This window comes from Balaenoptera physalus, assembly GCF_965194825.1.
Source record: "Balaenoptera physalus genome assembly, chromosome: 7".
Taxonomy (NCBI): Eukaryota; Metazoa; Chordata; class Mammalia; order Artiodactyla; family Balaenopteridae; genus Balaenoptera; species Balaenoptera physalus.
The window spans coordinates 77,057,646-77,076,165 of record NC_138886.1 but is presented as its reverse complement, the minus strand read 5'-3'; the positions used below and the strand labels follow the sequence as shown (position 1 = coordinate 77,076,165).

At 33.2% G+C, this 18,520-nt stretch overlaps 1 protein-coding gene across 3 annotated transcripts in view; it reads left to right on the top strand.

Annotated features, from left to right (window-relative positions):
* The window catches only part of LINGO2 (leucine rich repeat and Ig domain containing 2), a 1,218,611-nt gene that overhangs the window by 169,758 nt on the left and 1,030,333 nt on the right, over nucleotides 1–18,520 (top strand). The gene's annotated exons all lie outside the window — the stretch shown is intronic.

Genomic DNA, 18,520 nt, shown 5'->3' with positions numbered 1-18,520 from the left:
ATAATCAGAGAAAACGTAAGGTAGAAAAACAGGGAATGATTGAGTCCACCAAGGAAAGAAAAGGCTCCACAGGAGGAAGGGAGATGGTGCTGTGTGTGCTGCCTCAGGTCCTAGTGAGCTTAGGGTTCTGCTAGATTCCCTGTAACCCCTTCTTCACATCAGTGATTTATTACTGAAATGAAACACCCAATTAATCCAAGGGGACAATACAAGCACCCTGTTGACTTTAGTTTTTTTTCTCCCAGGAACGTTAACTCGCTCTGCTCAGCAGGCTTATGCAGGTTCATAAAAACTGTAATTTTTCATTTCTCCTTATTATAGATCCAAGACAAACTGAAATCAATATAGATCTATCCTCAAATGTAAGAATCTCTATTCTGTGGACTTTGGGTGTGCATTCCAGTTCTGGCTGGTGCTATTTATTGCACAAAACCACCTTAAGTTGTTTCAAACTCGTAGAACCTGCCTTAATGAACAGGAATGAACTTGTAACAAATTGTACAGCCTGTTGGCCTGCTTATTTAAATCAGCCTGCAAAGACAGTCTATAATACAGTCAATTAGCACTAATTAATGATTATTTAAGTAGTCACTGATGGATACCAGACTAGTGCATACTCAGTTAAAGCCTAATGAGCTAACGACAAGAAGTTCCTGAACGTCTCATAAAGTTGGTAGGCACTATTTATACTCACTACTGAGCATTTGCTAAGTTAAAGCATCTTAACATCTTCAGTTTCCCCTTTCTTCAAAACAGAAATATTTTACTTAATCTAACTCTATTTTTTGTATCTTTAAAAATAATAAAATAATTTGAGAGTATAAATGAGAATGCACATGAAAAAGATCTTACCCATCCTCAATACCAAACATAGGCTATATATTTTTTCATGTGTTCCTTCTGATTAGTGACCTCTGTTTAGTTCTCTTAAGCAGACATCTTTATCCAGTTGCCATGGACCATTTCTAGACACGCTGCGAAATTCTGATCAGCGTGTATACGTATTACTTTTTCTTTAACTCAGTGTATGAATCAGCAAATTCTGTTAGCTTTCATGTGGCAAGAAGTCCAGTGTGCTGCAAGGAAGAGATGAGAAACACAGAATGGTGGCATTCAAGAACCAAAAGATTTTGAATTTATTCAATCATATGTGAATGTTTCCTTCAGTGGTAGCAAATATTAACACTCAATTACACTGCTGAAGCCAACCATAGAAAATAGGTGAATAAGTATGAACACTATAAAGACATGGTGACATAGTTATATTATAATGGTGTTATTATTGTGCAGATTTGTTTATAGTTCTTTAGTATCTAAGGCTTTTAACTGAACCATCAAAAATTATATAATTCCAAACCGTGCAGCAAACATAAAGAATTTAAGAATTCTGACTTAGGATATTGCCTTTAATAGATAGATGTGATACTTCATTCCATGAGGTTAATGAGAACCCACAAAGAGGCAGGAATCTGAAAACCACATTGACTTTTTCTGTAAATTATCCCACCTATGAAATCTTATAACACTAAATTTATAGCTCTTATTTCTATGTATTTCTCTTAAATTGCAGACCCCAAAATGATAGCAAGGCCAGCTAAGCACAACATTATCAATAACAAACAGCCATTTTATTTTTCCTGCAGAGGGTTTATAGTTTATTCCTTATTTTGTTTATAACTTGTGTAGGAGTTAATCAAATGGCTTTTGGCCAATTACAGACTTGGAGTTAAATTCAACTGCTAGCACTTTAAAATTATATGACTTTAGACATTTTATTTATCTTCTCTAGGATTCAGATTTTTATCAACAAATTAGAATAGCATACTTAACTTGTCAAATTATTTTCAAGGCTACTGAAAAAAAGTTAAAGTGCTTGGCATAGTGCCTGGCACATGCTGTAAATGAAGGGAAACGTAGCTATTAATGTAAAGAGGAGAATTAACCTGAGGATCTTTAAAATGGCTCACGTGAGGTTTATTCTTTTGTTATAGTCACTCTTGAAAAATCAATTAGGGAACAACAGAAGTAAGGCAGAGGGAAGACTGGTGAGAGGAATGCTTCTGACTTCCCATGTTGATTGTAATGTATTTATACTAACTGCTAAACTGACACTGTCTTTTTTTCTACTTAATATAAAAAAAAAAGCTAAAATAAATGTAAGAGAAAAATAAATAAGAAACTTAATAAATTGCAATGAAAGGGGTTGGTAAAGGTTAAGTGGTAGTACTAAGAGTTCACCTTTCAGTAATGCACACTAAGTAAATTAGTCCAAACATCCCAATGAGGAAAACTAGAAATATTGAATAAAATAGAAAATAAAAATCTGAACACATTAGAGAGCTTACAATGCACTGAAGAATTAAATATCCAAGATATGAGAGGTAAAAAAAATTCAGAGAGATGATCTAAGAATTAATTGGGAGCCATGTTTCCCCTGAGGAATTTGCTATTTCTGGAAGAGAATGCTGAGATGGTGAATGATTGAGCAGAAGCTTTGATAGCCACAAAAGGTTACAAGGACAAAAGTTTTAGTTTGGGGCCTGTCAAAGGTGAGAGGCATGGTAAATTCCCACAATTCATTTGGAGCCCAACAGGCCTAGGTGCAAGAATAATCAGCATTCACAGGGACTGAATCCCTGCCTTGAGATATAAGGGTGATGGAGGAAATATATAAATCTTTGAAAATGAATTAAGTCATTCCTGGATCAAGATGTTTAGCATAACCATACAAAAATCCTGTCTGAATGAAGAGAATATTGTCCCTAGCCTGAAGTTATTTCTATAACATTTTTTCAAGTATAGTGATTGGCACATAAACTAGTAAAACAGTCATATAAGGAGACAGTATTCACCAGAACCAGCAGAAACTGGAGAACAGGGTGACTGGTGTTCCAGATACTGGAATTATTAGAGATAGATGTTAAAATAACTGTGTTTACTATATTATGGAGATAAAAGATGACATTGAAATTTTCAGCAGAATCCTGAAAATTGCCAGAAAATATGACACAAAAGATCTGAAAAAGAACCAAATTGAAATTTTAGAATTGAAAAGCAAAATACATAATTATTAAATTTCATAGCAGGTTAGACATAGCTGAAGACAGAGTCAGTGAACTTGAAGGTAGTTTGAAAGAAAATATATAGAATAAAATATGGAAAGTAAAAAGAGAAAAGAAAGTAAGAAGATGCTGTGAGAATATGTAACATGTATAATTGAAGTCTTTGAAGCAGATGAGAGAAGCAGTGTGGCAGAAATAATATTTTAAGAAATAATGCCTGTCAAATTTTTAAAACTGAAGGATGATCATTTTCATTAGTTATGAAGGAAATGCATCTTGAAACCTCAGTGACATACTCTTAAAATGTTAGTCATGCTGGAATGTGAGTAGTAGTGACAATGCAAAGTGCTAACAAGTTTGAGGAAATATAAAAGCTTTTGCATGATGAAAGTTATTGTGCAGATTTTATAGTCACTTTGTAATAATGTTTGGCATTATCAAAACTTAACAAATGCGCTTCTACTTACACGAATATTCCCAATAGAATGTATATGCTCCAAAAAACACATATAAAAATGTTCATAGTGGCATTATTTATTATAGCCTACAGGTAAAAATAAAAAATAACCATCAACAATAGAATTTAATAAATTGTGCTGTAGTCATGTAATGGAATACTATACCATAATGATAATGAATGAATTAGAGCCACATATAATACATAGGTAAATATCAACAAACACAAAGCTGAGTAAAAGATGGCAAATATATGTGTGTGTGTATATATATATAATTACAGTTATATCAAGTTTAAAAATAAGTAAAAATAAATTATGTTAGAAATTTAAATAATGATCACTTGGTCAAAGGAAAGAGGTTATATTTGGGAGGGGGCACGAAGGTATGTTCTGGAGCACTGGAACATCCTGTTACTAGATCTGTCTGGTAGATACATGGGAATGTTTGCTTTGTGTTAATTTATTGAACTGTAGTGTTGGGATTTGTAAAGTTTATGTTTGGGTTAAATTTTAATTAAAATGTTTAAAATAAAGGCAAGTGGCTTGGTCACTTCAGGAAATTGCCAGCAAACATAAATAAAGATGGTCAGCCTCATAAGTGATCAGTAAGTGCATATTAAACCAAACTGAACTATCATTAAACACAACCACGATGCCCAAAATTAAAAATTAAAAGACAGTATTCTCTGGAACTCTCATATAGTGCTGGTGGGCATATTAATGATACAACCACCTGGGAAACTCTTACGCATTATCTACCGAAGTTGAATATATGTGTATCATGACCTAGCAATTCCCTCTTAGGTATATACCCAAGAAAAACTCTCACACATGTGCACAAGGAGACCTTTACAAGAATATAGCAACATTATTTGTAATATTCACAAGCTAGAAATAAAATGTCATTAACAGCAGAACAGATAAATACTTTATGGAGTATTCATACAAGGGCATTCTAGACAGTAACAAATCATAGTTCTGTGCCACAAAATGGATGAATCTTTCCTGTAGGGAGATAATATTTTTTTCTATTAATATTTCAAGAGCTAATACTTATATGATGCTTTCTACATTTTAGGTGTTCTATACTTTGTATATTTATTAAATTTTTAAATTTTTTCACAATAATTCTATCCAGTAAGTGCTTATAAAATGCCTATATTGCATATGGGAAACTGAGGCATAGAGAATTTAACTTGCCCTAGATTATAGACTTTTTTAATATAACCAAGAAAATATGTAAAATGAATAGATTCTATTACCAATACATAATCTATAAAACAGTAAATGAAACAGTTTTGTTCTTGGCTGAGGTAGGCTGAAATGCATTCCAATTTGGATAATTGGATACAACCCAGAAGCATATGTAAAATAAAAATACACAATTATACTTAGTGTATGAACTGTGGCATCTTAGATCAATGTGAAATTTTCTTTGAAAATACCCAATTGTCTTGAAGAATTATCGATCATATCCTTTCATCCAGAAAACTAGAGTCTATTTTGTGAATATCTATTTTACACATACTATGAACTTTAATTAGGTCCTAGCAAAACCATGATTTATCATGTAGCAGTACACCTAACGTTAATTTATTTTAAAAAAACACTTATTTATAAAAAATTTAAAATTCCAAATTATAAAATTGCCAAATATTTGGCATTGAAAAATTCAGTTAACTCTTACAACTGAAGTTTTTTGCTACAAAACCATTGATACCAAACTAAATTGATAAAATGCCTAATCATTAAGACCTATGGTTAGTATGTTAAGAAAATAACTCCAGAAGAAACTGATATGAGTAGATAATGAACCACACCTTTAAGAGTAGCAACTTTAAAAACAGGCAAATACTTTATGAGAGTAAGGTAGATACTTATACAGGGACAGAAAAAGCGATAAAAGTAAGGAGAGAAAATGTATAGAAAGAGAGTCACTATAGGTGACTATAGGTATTAATAGGGGAGAATTACTTGGCATAAGTAAATAAAAACAAGTCATTTCAAGTCTAACATATATTATTACAACAAAATTTTTGTTACTAATAAAAACCTTAATAATTGATTTTTGAATTCATATATTTTGTTGTATATACAAATTAGCAGTTTTATCCCTTTCAAATAAAACTTTATAAATTTGAAGTTCAAATATGAAAAAAAGCAATATAGATTTTTTCATGACAAAATGATGGATTGGAAAGTAAAAGCAGTCTGTCAAAAAGTCTCTCTCTGAAACTTTCTGTAGTAATATTGAACAAGATAAACTGTCTTTCTTTCCCCAAAAATGCTTTTTTTTTTTTTTTTTTGGTCAGATGGAACGAGTGATAACACTTAGAAATGGAATGATGCCGAAGTTCAATGTCTTGTGGTCTTGCTCCCTCCTCTAGCAGTGTTTCTCTTATTACGCTCTTCTTGCTCTTCTAATGTTGATTTCAGTTGTATTACGTTCAGTATGTCCTTCTGGCTAGTACTAGAGAATTTCACTTTTCTAATTTCCAGTCTCTTTTAAAAAAATATCATCTAAAAGTCATTACAAAGTCAAATACCGCTCTGGTAGTCCAGGTCTACATTTCTATAATATTTCATTAGTATTTCCTCTCTGGTTTCTCTGAGTCTTAAGACTCTCAGCCACTTTTTTTTTTTTTTTTTAACATCTTTATTGGAGTATAATTGCTTTACAATGGTGTGTTAGTTTCTGCTTTATAACAAAGTGAATCAGCTATACATATACATATGTTCCCATATCTCTTCCCTCTTGCATCTCCCTCCCTCCCACCCTCCCTATCCCACCCCTCTAGGTGGTCACAAAGCACAGAGCTGATCTCCCTGTGCTATGCGGCTGTTTCCCACTAGCTATCTAGTTTATGTTTGGTAGTGTATATATGTCCACTTTTATACTTCTAAAATATTTTAAACCTTTCATGAAATGAATGTGTCCCAAATCTCTTAGGAGACTTTGACATAAAAGGCTGACAAACCCATTCAATTCTTACTGTAACTTCTATGCACTGTTTTTAAGGTTATACATTTAACTCTTAGCTTAGTATAAAATGCTAACTGTGCAAATGCTTTGAACCAGTTAATATCTGCTTTTCACCTCTAAGTGTCAATGTTTGTAAATTAACACTTATGGTTTTCATTTGGTCACTGAATCTTTCCACTTCCATAATCTGGAGTAATTGTGTAGAGACCATATAAAACAAATATTACTCAGCCTTCTAAAAGAAGGAAAATATCCCCTACCATTCTGTTGATTTAAATCCTACCTTATTCCAAAAGAGTGTTTAATAAAGTAACACCACATCTCTTTCAAATTTGGCTTCCCAAATTGTCTCACCAGAAGCGTCCATGCTTTCTTTCCCTCACCTCTATATAGGTTTCTCAGTCATTTCAACATTTTCCCCTCTTTTTATGCATCCCCACTTCCATGACAACTTGCCTGTCTCTGTGTTTTCATTTCTTCAGAAGACAAATGAGAACTAAAATGCTGATGATATTTGGCAATGGCTCTGTATAGCTTATAAGAACTTGTATGCTTTTCTCTTCTTCCTATCCAGCCTCATTTATTAACCTTCCCTCTTTCCCCTTCTTCCATCTGTGCCCCCAACATGCTGCATCTTGTTCTCTTCCTCCAATATACCTGGCTCGGTTTTGGATCCAGGCTTTTGTACCTGCTAACCCCTTTACTTTAAACGTTCTTCCCTCTCTGATCTAACATATCTGCCTGCCAAGATACCACTTTAGATGCTGCTGTAGCTAATAAAACAAATTCAACAAAGTGTGCGTTGAAGAAATTAATTTTTCTTAGTAGGACAACGGTGTATCCTCTAGAATTTTCAAATGAGGAGGAATATTGCTAAACCAAATGAAAAGATAGTGGTACATCAAGAGCTGAGTCATCTGTTCTACCACTTCTATCTTAAACAAGATAAATGACCACAGTCTGTGTGACCTTCATACCTTGGACCACCATTTCTTCATCATAAAATCAGAGGTTTTGACTATGTGGCTTCTGAGGGCCTGTCTAGTCCTGACATGTGATGATTTAGTATTTTTTAAAATATATCAAACTATACCTTTTCTATATTTTCTTCATGTTTGATATGTATTCCTTATAGCTTTCATGGCTTTATTATTTAATAACTAAAGGGGCTTTAACAATGCAATGAACTTGAATATGTGGTTTCTCCACTTGAAAATGAAGATAGTAATTATAGTTAACATTTATTGAGGCCTGTGATTCCAAACACTTTATATGTGTTATTTCAAATTGACTTTTGTTCACCTTTTCTAAACCAGGGACAATAAAATGAAGCTCACATTAACTTTTTTTGATATTTTAGAACAAGATCTAAGGCAAGTTCATTAACTCACTGTCAGTAAATCAATGGGGTTGCAGGCAGCAGTGGTGGAGGGTGAAGGACTTACCACAGGGTCGCTATAAACAGAGACAGGATATTAGTGGAAGGATGATATCCCTCCTGAACTTCCTCATCTCAGTAACGCTTGATAATGTTCTATTTTAATGATTAATGATCAAATGGATATCTTAAAATAGCCGCTGATACATGCACTTGTATTTAGAGCAAAATATCGATCAGAGAAATGGTGAAAGTCATAGTCATGGGCTTTTTATTTATTTATTTTTAACAGAAAGAGGAACGCCTCTCTCTCCAAAAAAGGAACAAACTAACAAAATAATGGCAGAGACTAATTTATGGTTGGTATCTTTATGTTGTGGTTTGCAGACTCACATACTTTCAGTGGGCTAGGTTACCTGCCCAAGGTCATACAATATGTTAGTGACAAAGCATGGTCTAGCTGAGAGTATTGAAATATCGAGTTTCTACAGTTAAATACATCTTGATATTTATGCCACATAATATAATGAACATCATGCTGTATTAAACTCTTTTGGAATAAGTAGGATGTAAATCAATGCAATATATATATGTTTTATATGTTTATATATTATGTATGTTTATGTATATTTATTAAAGAATGTTTTTAAAGTTTTTAACAATTTAGAGTCAATATATGCAATCATTTATCCATCCATCCATTCATCCATCCACCTATCTATCCATTTATTTAACAAATATGGAAGAATTACTATTATCTCTGAAACTGTGCAAAATGGTAAATATATGGCATAAACAATGAACTCAGAAAACCAGAATATTAGAGTAATAACATTTCTATTTTCTAACACTTCTCAATGAGCAGGTATTTATTTATACTGGCACTTTACCCTTACAATAGCTCCACTAAGGGAGGTAGTACCAGTAGAATTATTTTTATTTTATGAAGGAAGAAGTCATAGAATGGATTTGGAGACTTAGTCTAAGTTACAAAGTAAGTTAGCATCAGGAATTAAACCCATATGTCTTGACTAAAATCTTAGTGATTTTTCTGAACAATAATATAATAAAAATGATGCTTACAACCATTAAAAAATTATTTCAACCCCATCCATTTGTCAAATGCCCGTCATCAAAAATAATGGTCTTATATTAAAGCAGGTTTACATAGAAGGAGAAATCACACCTCTACAAAGCACCCAAAACCAGATACTTTTTTTCATGTTTTTCTGTTTCACATGCACCAAGTAGGAATAACAATGAATGAAACATTCAGAGTTCCAGGGGGAAAAGGTTTCTTTTAGCATGACCTCATATGAAGTTTGGAAATGGATGAAACCAAAATAAAGCATTGGAATTGGATGAAAGCAAAATAAAGCATTGGAGTAAGTCATTCACCCACATGAGAATGAAATTTTAAATAAAAGCTAGAAAAGAATGCAACAGAAGGATAAGAAGCTGTGCTAATTTAATGGCAAGGCAAGGAAATAGCCTCAAATTGTGACATGAATGGTGTGTGAATAAAGCATTAAAGTATGAATTATGAATTAAGATTAGAGTTTTCTCCTCATCTATATGACATAAATTTAATGAAATCCATTTTACTAGTCCCAGGATTGGGTTAATTAGGCTAGGTTTAACACACTGGTTAATGCATGGGATGGTTCTAGAGGAGGGCTCCCTAACAGAACTTTTTAAAATGATGGAAATGTTCTACATATACACTCTCCAATATCATGGCCACTATCCACATGTGGTTATAAAACACTTGAAAGGTGTCTGGTGTAACTAAGGAACTGAATATTTAATTTCATATTAATTATAATTGATTTAATGTACATAGCACATATGGCTAATAATGGCTACTGTATCAGCCAGCGCAGTTCCAGACCCTTCAGCATCCCTTACTAAATGAAGTGTTTCAAATGCTCATTTGACATAAATCGGCCTATACCCCAGGATCTAGGGCTAGAATCATTCTTAGAGATGATGTAATCTAGTGACTTTCAGACTTTATTGACAGTGACTCTCAGTAAGAAATTAAGTTGAAACATTATGCACATAGTCATGAATGCACATAGAATGAAATTCTACTAAAACTTCATTAAGAAAACAATTACCTTTAGTAGTAACAGTTTTATTCCATTTCATTTCATTTTAAAATGTAGTTGTCTATATTTCAAAACAAATTTTGCTGTTTCCAGTTGCCTCATTTTACAGATGAGAGAACTGTGTTCCAGAAACATTGGAAAAACCTCTAATTATGCCAGGAAAGTCTAGCTGAAAACTATTGTTCTGCATTTGGCAGATCACCTTAAAAATAGACATTTACCTTTAAGTCAGAGTGTATACTGGTAGCTGTAAGTGAGCCACCGAATATACCCACTGTATTATGCTTCTTCCTGTATGTATCATATTTATGGACCCACTGTATTTTTTCTTTGGAGATATTTAAAAGTATGAGGGATGTACACTACCCAACTCAAGTTTCCCACTTGCCCAGTAGAAGACTAAATGCTAACACAGGACTATAGCTTCCTTCAACTGCTAATCTGTGTTAGTGTACAGGAAACTATTCCAGGAACAAAAACTCATAGCGCATCTGAGGTTTTTGCCAAATGAAATCCTAATCCCCACTTAAAATGTGGGTCACCTTCAATTCAGTACTTTGCTACATAATTGAAATAAAGGCCAGTGATTAAAAGATATCTCATTTTAAAAATTTATCTCAAAGATGCTGCAGAAAGAATAAACACTGTCAAGCAGTGGTGCACTGGTTTATCATTCAGAGTTTCATACTTACTGGAAGAAGTATTTTAGACTAACTTATGCAATTAAAAAATTATATATTATTTTGTTGTCACTATTAGAAAGGAAAATATAAAGGAAATAAATTAGTTTAGGCATTCTCAAACATTCAAGAAAGTTTGGGTCTGACATTTTTAAATTACATTTTGACAGTGTCATAGATATAGATTAAAAAAAAAAAACACTTTATTTCACTCTGTGTTATCATGGTCATTGGGAGGCAGCATATCATGAAATCTCTTATCTGCTAGATTTTCTTCACAGCTGCCAACATCCATTCTGTATTTTTTGTTGTTGGCACCTTCTTGATCTTACCAGACAATGAGAATGGAAGGTTTTCATACGGCAACCAGGATTCATAGTCCTGCCTCAATTAACCTATAAATGGTTTTTCATTTAAAATATACAGTGGTAGCCTTTGTCCAGTCATGAAACTAGAAATGCGAAACACATTTGATCATGCCCAGGCAATGACAGCCACTAACGACCACTAACTGGCTGATAGCAATCATGAGGGCTCATCCGTTTTAAGATGCAAATCTCCACTGTGCAGAAACCCCACAGATACCACCTTAATCAAGTGAATAATGTTAACATCAACTTCTGAAACACATAGCAACATCAAAAACTGCTTGATAGGATGGACTGAGCAGTATCTAATTGGGAAAACATCAGGCAAATACAAATGGAGGGACATTCTACAATATAACTGGCCAACACTCTTAAAACTGTCAAGATCACGAAATACAAAATAAGGTCAAAGAACTAACGTAGGTTGGAGGAAACTAAGGAGAAAAAACCAACTAAATGTAATATTGGATCCTGGATAGGATCATGGAACCCAAAATAAGATATTAATAGAAAAACTGGTGAAATTTGAATTAACTTTAAGGGAAGCTGAGTAAAGGGTATAGGGGAACTCTATTATTTTGCAACTTTTCAGTAAGTCTAACATTAGCTTAAAAATAAAAATATGCATTATGGAATTGATGAATTATGTAATTTTGGCCCAATATTTCAATGTAGAGGCAATTTAGATGATTCAGATTTTTTTCTGATATAATAATTTTCCTTAGAGAATGTCAAAAGTCTTTACAAACATGCCACAATTTAAAGTACATGTAACTATTCTTGGCAGTCCTAAAATAGGGCTCAATTTAGTAGCTATAAAATTCATATTAAATACACTCACGTTCCACAGAACACCCCAACAGTCTTTTACTTTTTTTCCTGACAGATAACACATTTAAAGCTTTTACCCCTAACACTAGTCAGTGTCAAGTTTTAACTTCTGTAAGTGGCTACACGTTGTCATAGCAATTGGTGCAAAAATATTTCCTAATCCAGTCTAGTGATTATAAATACAGTCTAGAAGTTCTGGGAAATATGCACAGAAAGTATGCAAATCACTTTTTCAGGAAAAAAATCAGAGCCTGTTTTCAGGAGAATTTCTCCTTCCATTCAGATGACTCATAATCCAATATCATTTTATGTATTCAAAATGTCATAGTCTTGGAGAATAAATGAGGCAGAAACTTGCTTGAGGAGAGGGTAGGATCTTGCCCCTCACCCCTATCCACCTGCTGGTGTGTGTTCAAATGTATTAGGTGCCTGCAACATCCGCTAGCTTTTTACATCTGTATTTCAAAGTGCTGAATTTTCTGGTGTGTAATGTATTGAGGTAAATGAGTTTAAAGATGTCAGGATGACAGTCTTCATGAAAATCTGTCACCTTTTTCCTCATCCTCAACCCAACAAGTAGTCATTCTAAGCATGACTAGTCAAATAGTACTGAGTTTCCTGAGGGGTATATATTGAATTTTATAATTATAGGGCCACAGATGATAAAGACCACAGAGTTATCTGCTTGCCCATTTTAAAGGTTGATTTTAGCAATACTTCTTTTAGCATCTAATAATAATTAACATAATTATACTTACTGTGCATCACCATCAGTCATTATGATGGTTGCATTATTTAATTTCTATTAGGTAGGTAACATTATTATCCCAATATTAGAGATTATGAAACTTGGGCTTGTAAACATTAAGCAGTTTACATCAGGTCACTCAGGCAGATTTCAGATGTAAGAAATCTAATCTCAAAGCCCATATTCTTAACCCCTGTACCCCACTGAACAATTGAACATTCAAAGATTTATAAAATAATCAACTAGCTTTTAAAGAGTTCAGAGATGAAAGGTTAAATTTTCTTGTTTCCACAAGATAGTGTCAAGGAAGTAATGAGGGCTGAGAGTTTTCAGTTAACCATGAAATTAACTAGAACATTTATTTTTTTCCCAGGTCATGCGGTAAACCTCACACCGTGTATCTAGCTATTGATGTGTAGCAAATTACCCAAAATCTGTCTCCAAATAATAATCATTTATTATAGTCCAAGAATCTGTGGGTTTGCTGGAGAGTTCTTGTGTTATGAACCAGCCTTGGCTAATTGTGACTGACTCACCTCTCCTTCTAACTTCTGCTGACAGCCATTCAGGGTGGCTTCACTCACAGGTCCGGCTATTGACTAGCTGACTGTTGGGGCAAAGGGAGAGATTGGGCCTCATGTTACACAGTGAACAGGACTTTAAGAAAGAGTGCAAGGCTTGTTGAGACCTAGGTTCAGAACAGCTACATCGTCATTTCTACGACATTTAATCGGACATAGCAAATCACGAGGCTAGCCTAGATGCAAAGGAAGGATAAATACAGTCCATCTGTTGATGGGAGGAGCTGTAAAGTCACATTTCAAAGGAGATGTGAAGAATTGGGGATATATTTGCAGTCAGTTTCACACACACACACAGATACCCACTTGCATAATGTATCTATCTTCTACATGGATAATTTTATGACTTCATCACCTGAAACACTCTCAACTGCACCATTTCCATCTTACCTTTGTCTGCCCACACATATCCTACCTAGATTGTGTATTACTTCTGAGAACCCACGAATACTGGTCTGACTTCTTGACACAGATGAAAGGATTCAATCTGCAGTTGTGACTTTCATGGGAGTAGTTAGAAGATAGGCTGTGGAAGATTGATTGGTCTCTACCTAGTTTCAAATGTTATGTGTAGCAAGTTTGTGAGTTTGCTGAGAGTGAGAAAACCTTTCTGGATAACCGTATTTAAGATACACTGCACTCCATGGTTAGGGTCACTTTAGTATAGCTTGTTTTCTGGAAGTGTCGGGAAAGTTTGGTATCATCTACTTTCCATAAGTTTAACCTTTTGGAAGTGCGGAGGGGGTGCCTACTGTTACTCTACCTTCTAAGTTACTAAATGTACTGTATTCATTACTCTACATATAGTGCATGATGCGTTCCTCCCAGCATCACCATGAGTTAGGTATTATTCCCCCTTTATTGGTGGAAAAGTGTAGTTTACAGCAGTTAGGTAAATTGGCTAGGACACAGTTAAATTGTTAAGCAGAGTTTGAATTCACATCTATTTAACATAGAAGTTTATTTCCTAAAAATGAAATTGTATTGTGGAAATCTTAAAACAATCAAGCAATTAGAATAATTTACAATTCTAAGAAAAACAATATATAAAGTCATCTCTGCCTTACATATTCAGAGGTTATAACTTATGACTGAAAGCAATTCTTCATTTGATGATGGAGCTGTTTTTTTAATATTCTTAGTAAGATCTAGACCTCAGCTTTTTAAGGCAGTATGTTGACCTGTTATTTCATCTATTTTTTTTTTAGTTTCCTTGAGTTGTTTACTGCACGTTATATATGGTGTTACCATAACTATTTTTTAATCTTCTTTCTAGATTGTTCATTTTCTCCTTATAAACTAATCACTGATTTATAACACTGATTGAAATATGACATAATATTTTACCTTTATTAAAAAAAAACTCACTACTTATAAATGAATGTTCTTGAAACATATTATTTTTGTTTTGTGGCTATTTTGTACAATTTAAATATATTGCTGCTAAGTGGTGGAATACATTCTAGCCATATTGTCCAGATACATGGACTGGTAATGACTTCATTTATTTTGAATGAATAATATGTGATTTTATAGGAGACTAAGACCACTCTTACCTTACCACTCTTACCTATAGAGGTGGTAAGAGTAGGTGCTTATCACAGCTTAGATTGGTCAGATCAATGAGAATCATAATGGGATGTTTTAATAAAAGATTTTTTTACTGATTATAAAAACATTGCATATTAATTGTTGAAAAACAGAACATTAACAAAAAGTAAAGAGAATAAAAATAAATGCCAGAATTTAACACTCAGAAGTAATTCCTAATACTGGGAGAAATTTCCTCCCAGTATTTTTGTATGATTTTTAAAATTGCATAGTTGACATCATACTCTCTATAAATGTATATACTCTTCTTCCTACGTATAATATAGCACATAATATAACATAATGTTTTTAGCATGAACAGATTAAAGAATAAGAAAATCAAGGAATGAAAGAACATTGTGTTAAGATGATTATTAGAATGAAAATTTTCTAAAATTCATTTATTTAATCATTTACCGAAGGATCATTTATAGAAAGCTTACTTTTTAGGCACTGGTAAAAACATGGAAATCTAATCCTTATCTTTAAGAAACTCCAGATAGTAAAATTACAATTTCATGATAGAATATAATAGAAGTATCTGCAGTGTTCTGTAGATAATACAGAGCAGGGAATATTCTTGGGGAATGAGTTATTATTGTAATACAATTGATGAGACTTAGAATTCTCTTTGTGATTCTGTGTGTTATTTTGCTTGACATTTAAACATGCATACATTCTAAACATAAGTAAACATCTTACTATAATACATTAAAAAGTAGCCTAGTATTTCACTAAAGACCCATAGGTGTTAATATTTTAGTATTTGCAAAGGGAAGCTGTAACATGCATTGACCTGGATGTGATTCCTCACAGTGTTTATGAGATTCACATTATTCTTTATTTTGCTTCTGTTCTCAGTAATCAGGGGTTTTCAGTTTATTCCTTGATTTATATGTGTGCCGCTTTTTTTCTCTTTTTATTAAGCTGGGACACCACAAATGTTTGAAAAAAGATGCAGTCTGTGCAGGGAACATTTTTTTCATCCGTTAGTGGAGATACTATGAATGGGCCATCAGGGATCTGTAATTGGTATTCTTTTAATACAAGAATTCTCTTTTTCTTGGTGAACAATATGAGTCACCGTATGGCTTCAGTTAGGAGGAGGTCATTCATTTTGCCACCAGACAGGTTTAATACAACTAAAGGCAACTACAAAGTGGTAGAAATGAGATTGGTAATAAAGTTGGACTTTAATCTTCCAGATTGAAAAATGCATTTCATCAAAGTGGATTTCCTGTTGAGCATACATCCCAGCAAATTCACACAACTGTAGTAAGAAAATGATCACAATGTGTATCTCAGTGGGTTAGGGCTTATTGGCGTTATGTAGGAGACACATTTCAATAACACTCCTTTCCCTCTCTTCCTCTGTTTCTTCTTCTGCCATCCTCATCAGGCACCAGATTGTTAAAGTAGATCATTTTCTAAAGTTGAGCTTGTTTCCATGGGTAATCTGTTTATTAAAATGATAATCTGTTAGTATCTTTAATGATATGTATTTAAACATACACGGGGAAGATTGTTGGCTCAACTATAGTCAAATTAGCGGTAACTTGAATGGGAAGTAATGTCATTAGATCTACATTTACCCATGATTAATATTTATACATTCAGCATTTATTTTGACAGATATTTATTGATTACTTACTGTGTACTCAAGTCTAGAAATGAAACGATGAATGAGACACAATCCCTTTCCTCAAAGTTTTATCTGCCCAAGTTTCTGTGAATATAGGTAACTATTACACTACATTAATAATTCTATAATAGATATATTAGAGACATTCTAAGAAATCACATATGTCGTTAAAAGATGCTAAGGGGTTTGGCTACCTGTAGAGACTGATACAACACTGAAAACGAATATGATCAGATCTTTGCTCTAGCCAGAAAATTCTAACAGAGTGTGGAGGGCAGTGTAAAGGGGTTTATTGATATTGGAATTAGGGAGACTGATTAGAGAATTCTGTTCCATTAGCAGCAGCAAAACTGAGGCTTGTATTGTTAGTGGGTGGAAGGAGGGCTTAATTCTATAACAGAAGGAGAAAGAAGGGAATATTTGTATTTCTCTGGACATGCAAAGGTGTTAACATTAGCAAAATAAAAGTTAATGCTTCATCAGAAAACATTAAACTTTGTTGTACATACAGTTTTATACCAAGAATGCAGGCAGCTCTCTTAATATATAGCTTCATACCTAAAGGTCTAATATAATTTTTTATCTATGACCATAGATGAAAAGGTTCTAGGTATCCTGAAATTACTTTCCTTCCAATTGAGTATTTGATTGTCAGATTTTTAGTCTTATGTGAGCTAATGGAGTTTAGACTAAAACTATATAAATATATTTCTATTTTTTACTGTAAAAATGAACGTATTTATTGATTTGAATTTCTAGAGGAAGACGGCTTTTAATACTGTTTAACATAAAAGTACTTAAATTATAATTTCATATTTTGTAAGCATTATTTTGTAACTATTAGACATTTTAGTCACATGAAAGATTAATTTTAATAAGATCATTTAAATAAAAGAGTGGTAATCAAAAGCAAATGACTATAATATTCATTTATATTTATAATGTAATTTATCAAATGTAAGGTAATTTTAAGCCAATACCCATTATTACAATTGCTGAAAAGTAAATTATAAAAAATATTAAAAGAATATACAGTATCCTGTTATCCTTAGATTTTTAGACATTTGTATTACTCTATCATAAATATCCTCTTTTCCTTCATTTTCCAAAATAAATTCTATTCCTTTTCAAAAGAATTTATTTTGGAAAATGAAGTATGGATACGTTTTGTGTATTATGTAGTCCATTTTCAATTTTTCAAAGGTTACATAATTTGATTAGCCAGAACCATTTCTTTCACCTTGCCCTTATGGTTGTGTCCAGGTCTGTCCTGGTTGTGAGGCCACTCAGGATGTTGGACATTTAATTAGTGAGTCAACAAGTATTTATTTAAATGCTATATAGGGTACATGGTGTCAGTTAATAAAATACAAGTCATTTTATAATAATTTGTATTTTTTGGCTCAAAGGAATAGTTTGACCTTCCTTGATTCACTGATTGTTTGGGTTCCCTTATTCAGAAATGTATATTGTGTGCCTATCAAATACCACATATCATGCTAGATACATATTGGGAATATAAAGATGAGTAAGGCTGTCTTCAGAAATCACTGTTAGTAAGAGAGAATGTACACAGAGAGTAACAAGGCCTTTTGATAAGTGCTCAAAGACTCAAAGGCCTTTGATAAGTGATATAAATCACAATGAAGAGAGTACTGTTTGACTCACGGAGATGAGAGTGATGAATTTTGCTTAGGAGAACATGTCTAAATGCTTGGTTACTTCAATATGGTAAAAAATCCACTACAATACATACAGAAAGCCAGCGTATAAAGAAGCAAGGTCTAGGGACTTCCTAGGTGGTCCAATGGTTAAGACTGTGTGCTCCCAATATAGGGGACGCATGTTCAATCCCTGGTTGGGGAACTAAGATCCTGCATACCTCAAGGCAAGACCTAAAAAAAAAAACAAAAGGAAGCAAGGTCTAGTTATGAGCATTGTTTCAGGAAATGATATCTGAGAACTCGAAGTTCAGCATTTAAAAAATAAACACTTGTTTTTTTGCAGGTATTTTGAATTGTCAACTGTAAAAGACCACTTAGAATGAGTACTGTATTGATTGAATTAATTGAATTTCAATCCTAGTCT